Source organism: Cervus canadensis, chromosome 16, assembly GCF_019320065.1.
Source record: "Cervus canadensis isolate Bull #8, Minnesota chromosome 16, ASM1932006v1, whole genome shotgun sequence".
Lineage (NCBI taxonomy): Eukaryota > Metazoa > Chordata > Mammalia > Artiodactyla > Cervidae > Cervus > Cervus canadensis.
The window spans coordinates 56,632,224-56,637,704 of NC_057401.1; the positions used below are offsets into that span (position 1 = coordinate 56,632,224).

A 5,481-nucleotide genomic window follows, 5' to 3' on the forward strand; every position below is an offset into this window, starting at 1 on the left:
AGAGGGCTGGGGGCAGGTGGTGGGGGCGGGAGGGTGAGGCCTGCACCAGAATCTGAGGGTGGTCCTTCCCCCAGGCCCTTTCCCAGAGTGTGAGGGTGTCTGACGCTGCCGCCCATGGACACCAGGGGGCAGCGCCGCTCTGCGGGATGGACAGGAAGGGCCTGGGGCAGAGGGAAGAGTGGTCGCAGAGGCAGCCTGCCACGTGGTCCCTGCCCCGGCCCTGTAAGCCCCGCCCACACACACCAGCCTCTGGGCCCAGGGGACGTCTGAGTGCCTGTGTGCCGGGCAGGGGTGGGGGCATGGGTGTTCTGACCGCCTCCTCAGGCGCCAGCTCTCTCTGGGTCAGGGGTGGGGGCTGGGCCTGGTAGGAGGAGGGGTTGTACCCAGGTCCCCTGCCGGAGGCGGGCACCAGCCTTGTGGGCACTTTCTGGGCCGTGGCTGAAAGCCGGAGGTGCCCTCGGCTGGGCCCTGGGTTCAGGATGGGGGCATGCTGTCCCCCCACGGGGGTAGGCTCCTAGGCGGGCGCAGGCGGGAGAGGGGGCAGAGCGCCACCCTGGGACGCCATGGGGCATGGTGCTGCCTGCCTGGCCTCTGCTGAGCCCACGGTCCAGCGCACAGGCCTCAGATCGACCCCTCCGTGGGCTGGGGCACCTGCGAGAGAGGCTGAGGACACAGCCCGACAGAGCAGACCGTCCCCGGCAGGATGACCCAGAAGACGAGGTGATGGGGACCGCAAGGGTGAGCGTCGTGGTCACGCCACGGAGGAAACGTGCTGAGCTGCGGTCTCTGCGTCCACAGCCCCTCTGCCCGGTGCGGAGGCGACGCGGGGCAGAAGCGCCCCAGGAGTGAGCCGACAACCGCGGCTCTGCCCCCCCGACCCCCCGAACCTGGAGGCCCTTCTGCGGAGGCTGTGGTTCCCGCCTGGCAACTTCTTCACGCCAGCGAAGGGGCCGCTCCGGGGAGGTGGCCCCGTCACTGTGGCAGCCTCGCTCCACGGCTGTAGTGTCCTTTCGGATGGGGAGGTGAGTTTTCCATCCCCCGAGTTCTGATTTATGACTCAAACTCCTTACCGTCCAGAACTAGAAACTTTTTGTGGTCTGTCACTGTGTGTCATTCAGGGCTGGAACCTTCTCTCTCTCCCCAAAACTGTCATTTATGGATGGAAACCTTATTTCTGTGTGTCTGGACCTATCTATCCTGGCTGGAAGCCTTCTTTTTCTCTAACATGAGTTATCCTTTGCTCCTGAAAACTTCTTTGTCTGTAATCTGAGTTTGCACTTGTTGGAAACCTTTCTCATTTTCTCTGTAGTGTGACTGTGAGGATCATCCTTGAAATCCCTGTCACCTCGTCCTCCAGTCATCCTGCTGAGGACGGTCTGCTCTGTTGTTGGAAACCTATCTCCTCTGTCCTAAGTCATAAGTTAGGACAAGACGACTTCCTCCCCAGTCACCTGAGTCATTATTGCTGACCGCAAAACTTCTTCCTGTATCCCAATGTCATTCACGACATGAAACCTTTTTTCTCTTCCAGAGAATCATCACTTCAGAGGGGGAGGAAACTTTTCTCTGTGTATCACCTGGGCTGTTTGTGGCTGCAAACAACCTTCGTCACCTGATGTGCCTCTGTGATGGGTGAGCTTCCGTCTGGACCACCTGAGTTAGGATTTATGACCAGGAAACTTCTTTCTGCATCACCCAACTTGGGTTTTATGACTGGAATCATTTTATGTTACCTGGGTGACCACATGCGACTGGAACTTTGCCCTGAGTCCCTGGAGTTACCACTTAGGATTGGAAACTGTATTTATGCGACTCCCAACTTAGCATTTGTGACTGAATCTTCTCTTTCTACCCCCGGTGTTGTCACTTATGGCTGGAAGCCATCTTTCACCATCACCTGAGTTACCATTCCCGGCTGCAAAATTTCCTCTTTTACTAGTTTTAAGCAGCAACTTCACTTTGCTGCCTGAGTTGTCATTTGTGACGTTCCCTTCTTCCTCTGACACACGAACCCTCATTTGCCACAGGACACCTTTTGTCCTGTCACCTGAGTCATCACACCAGGTCAGAACATTTCCTTCTCTGTGACCCGTTACCTTTGTGACAAAAAGTCATTTTCTGTGACCTGCTATTGTTTATGGTGGAAGGCTTTTTATAATATTGGTTACCATTTATGACTAGAAGCCTTCTTTCCGTATTGACTAGTTACCATTCATGACTGAATTTTTTTTCTCTCCTGAGTGACCACTTTATGACCAAACAATCTTCTTTCTCCATAACTTACGACAAGCTACCTTGTTTCTTTATCACCTGACATTTAGGCCTGGGAAACTTTCTTCTCTCAGCTGACTAATCATTTATGAGTGAAACACTTTTTCTTTGTCACCTGAATCATTAATTATTGGAAACCTTTTTCTCCACCTTTTTTATGACTAGAAAACTTTTTTCTCTATCATCTCAGTTCTCTTTTTTGACTAGACACCCTCTCTCTGTATCACCTGAATGATTGCTTATGACTGGAAGCCTTTCTCTATAAGTTCTCATTTGACTCGAAACCCTCTTTTCTAGCCTATGAATTATGGCCAAAAACTGGAAGTATTCTTTCCCTATCACCTGAGTTACAATTTTTGATTGAAAAGCTTTCATTTTCTCTTACTTGATAGTTTTCTGTATCACTTGAGTTATTATTTATAACTAGAAACACTCTATCACATGATTTATCTTTTATGACTTGAATCTTTCTTTATCACCTGCATGATCAATTAAAAGTAGAAAAGTTTTTCTGTCTCATGCTATTGATGGTTACCATTTATGACTGGAAATCCTACTTCTCTATTTCCTGAATTATCATTTATGACAGAATTTTTCTCTCACCTGAGTTATCATTTATGGCTGGAAAACTTTCTTTTCTGTCACCTGATTTATCCTTTGTGACTGGGAATCCTCTGTATCACCATCTTTCTCTAGTGTGTTTTATCCTTCTGACTGCGGTTTTCCCTTCTCTATCACTTCACTCTTCACTATGACATGAAGCCTCTTTCTCTGTCTCCTGAGTCATCACGTAATACTGGGAAACTTCTTTATGACCTTATCAGTTCAGTTCAGTTCGGTTCAGTCCCTCAGTCGTATCCACCTGTTTGCAATCCCATGGACTGCAGCACGCCAGGCCTCCCTGTCCATTACCAACTCCTGGAGCTTGCTCAAACTCATGTCCATCGAGTCGGTGATGCCATCCAACCATCTCATCCTCTGTCATCCCCTTAAAATTCCATTTATGAGAGGGATTCTTTTTCTATATCTTGATTATCATTTATGATGGAAAGACTTTTCTGTGACCATGGTTGTTATTTGTGACTGGATACTCCTTATTTGTAAGTATCTCTTTTAGGTAAAATTTATGACTGGAAACTTCGTTTCTTATCTGCTGAGTTTTCATTAGTGACTGGAAACATTTTGAGTTATCATTTATGGCTAGAAACCTTATTTTTTTATAAACTGATTTATGACAGGAAATCTTTGTTCTCCATTACTTGACTTATTACTTATGACTGGAAGCCTTCCTTATGTATTACTGAGGTACCACTTACATCTAAAAAACTTCTAAGTTTTAGCTTATGACTGGCACCTTCTTTTTAATCACCTGAGTTATCACCTATGAATGGAAATCCTTCTTTCTCTAATCATTTGAGTAATCATTTGTGATTAGGAAACTTTTTTTTCATGACCTGGATTATCATTTGCAACTGAATACCTTTCTTTGCCAAGGTCTACATCCTAATTTATAACAGGAAAACTTTTCCATCACAAGATTTTTCATTCATGATTGAATAACATTTTCGTCTATCCCCTGCCTTCACATTTATGACAGAAACCTGCTTTCTCTAGCACTTGGGTTATCACCATGAATGGAAACTTATCCACCACTTGAGTTGTTATTACCGAAAAACTTTTGGTCTTGATCACATTATCATTTATGCTTGGAGATCTTCGGTCTCTATCACCTGAGTTAACACTTTTGACAGGAAATCTTTATCATCTGAGTTATTATTCATAACTGGCAAACTTTCCCTCTATCAACTGTGCTGCCCTTTTGACTGGACATCTTTTTTCTCCATCATCTGAGTATGTTTTGACAGGAAACCACTATCACCTTAACTTATGATTTGTGACTAGAACCCTTTTCCTAACACCTATTTACCATTTACAACTAGAAACCTTTCTGAATTATTTATGACTGGAACTTTAGCCTCAAACATCTGAATGATCATTTCTGAAGTAACATTTTCTTTCTCTATCACCTTGGTTATAATTTATGACTTCAAACCTTACTTCTCTATTTACTGAGTGTTTATTTTTGTAGGCACTGGGCAAAGAAATGTATTCAGTTGCAAAAGAATTCCAGAAAAACGTTTACTTCTGCTTCATTGACTACGCTAAAACCTTTGACTGTGTGGATCATGACAAACTGTGGAAAAGTATTAAAGAGATGGGAATACCAGACCATCATACCAGCCTCCTGAGAAATCTGTATGCATGTCAAGAAGCAACAGTTAGAACTGGACATGAAACAACAGACTGGTTCCAAACTGGGAAAGCAGTAATTCAAGGCTGTATATTTTCACCCTGCTTATTTAACTTACGTGCAGAGTACATCATGAGAAATGCTGGGCTGGATGAAGCACAAGCTGGAATCAAGATTGCTGGGAGAAATATCAATAACCTCAGATATGCAGATGACACCACCCTTACGGCAGAAAGTGAAGAAGAACTAAAGAACCTCTTGATGAAAGTGAAAGAGGAGACTGAAAAAGTTGGCTTAAAGCTCAACATTCAGAAAGCAAAGATCATAGCATCTGGTCCAATCACTTCATGGCAAATAGATGGGGAAACAGTGGCTGACTTTATTTTCTTGGGCTCCAAAATCACTGCAGATGGTGACTGCAGCCATGAAATTAAAAGATGCTTACTCCTTGGAAGGAAAGTTATGACCAATCTAGACAGCATGTTAAAAAGCAGAGACATTACCTTGCCAACAAAGGTCCGTCTGGTCAAAGCTGTGGTTTTTCCAGTCATCCTTCTCTGCCTGGCCTTGGGTCCACTTCCACGTCTCCTCTGCCCAGTCGTCTTGGTCCTGAGTCCATACTTGGTTTATCTCAGGGTCCTCCCACGTGTCCTCGTCTCTCAGCCAAGATGGGTTCCAGTGAAGGGGCTCGTGGGTGGGTTACCATGTACTCTGAGGTGACACCCTCCGCCTGACTTCCAGAGAGCGTTTCTATGCCTGTGCAGTCAGGAAAGTCTCCTTGACTTCAGAGTGAGGGACGTGTGGTCTGAACCTCTTCTCGGCAGAGTCCAGCCTCCTCTCTCAACTGACCTGCTGTCGAGATTGGGAGCGTCTGTCCACAGGGACTGAGCTTCTCAGCCTGGGGCCTGTCTACCCCCGCCTCAGAGCCGGCTCCCAGGCCCACAGGGAGGGGGCAGACC

The 5,481-nt window shown here is 46.5% G+C and overlaps 1 long non-coding RNA gene across 1 annotated transcript; it reads left to right on the forward strand.

Annotated features, from left to right (window-relative positions):
• Positions 1-233: 233 nt before the first annotated feature.
• LOC122454400 lies at positions 234-4,495 on the forward strand. Its single transcript, XR_006273379.1, has 3 exons — positions 234-1,022; positions 1,532-1,632; positions 4,361-4,495. It is a non-coding gene; the product is annotated as an uncharacterized LOC122454400 (long non-coding RNA).
• Positions 4,496-5,481: the final 986 nt, after the last annotated feature.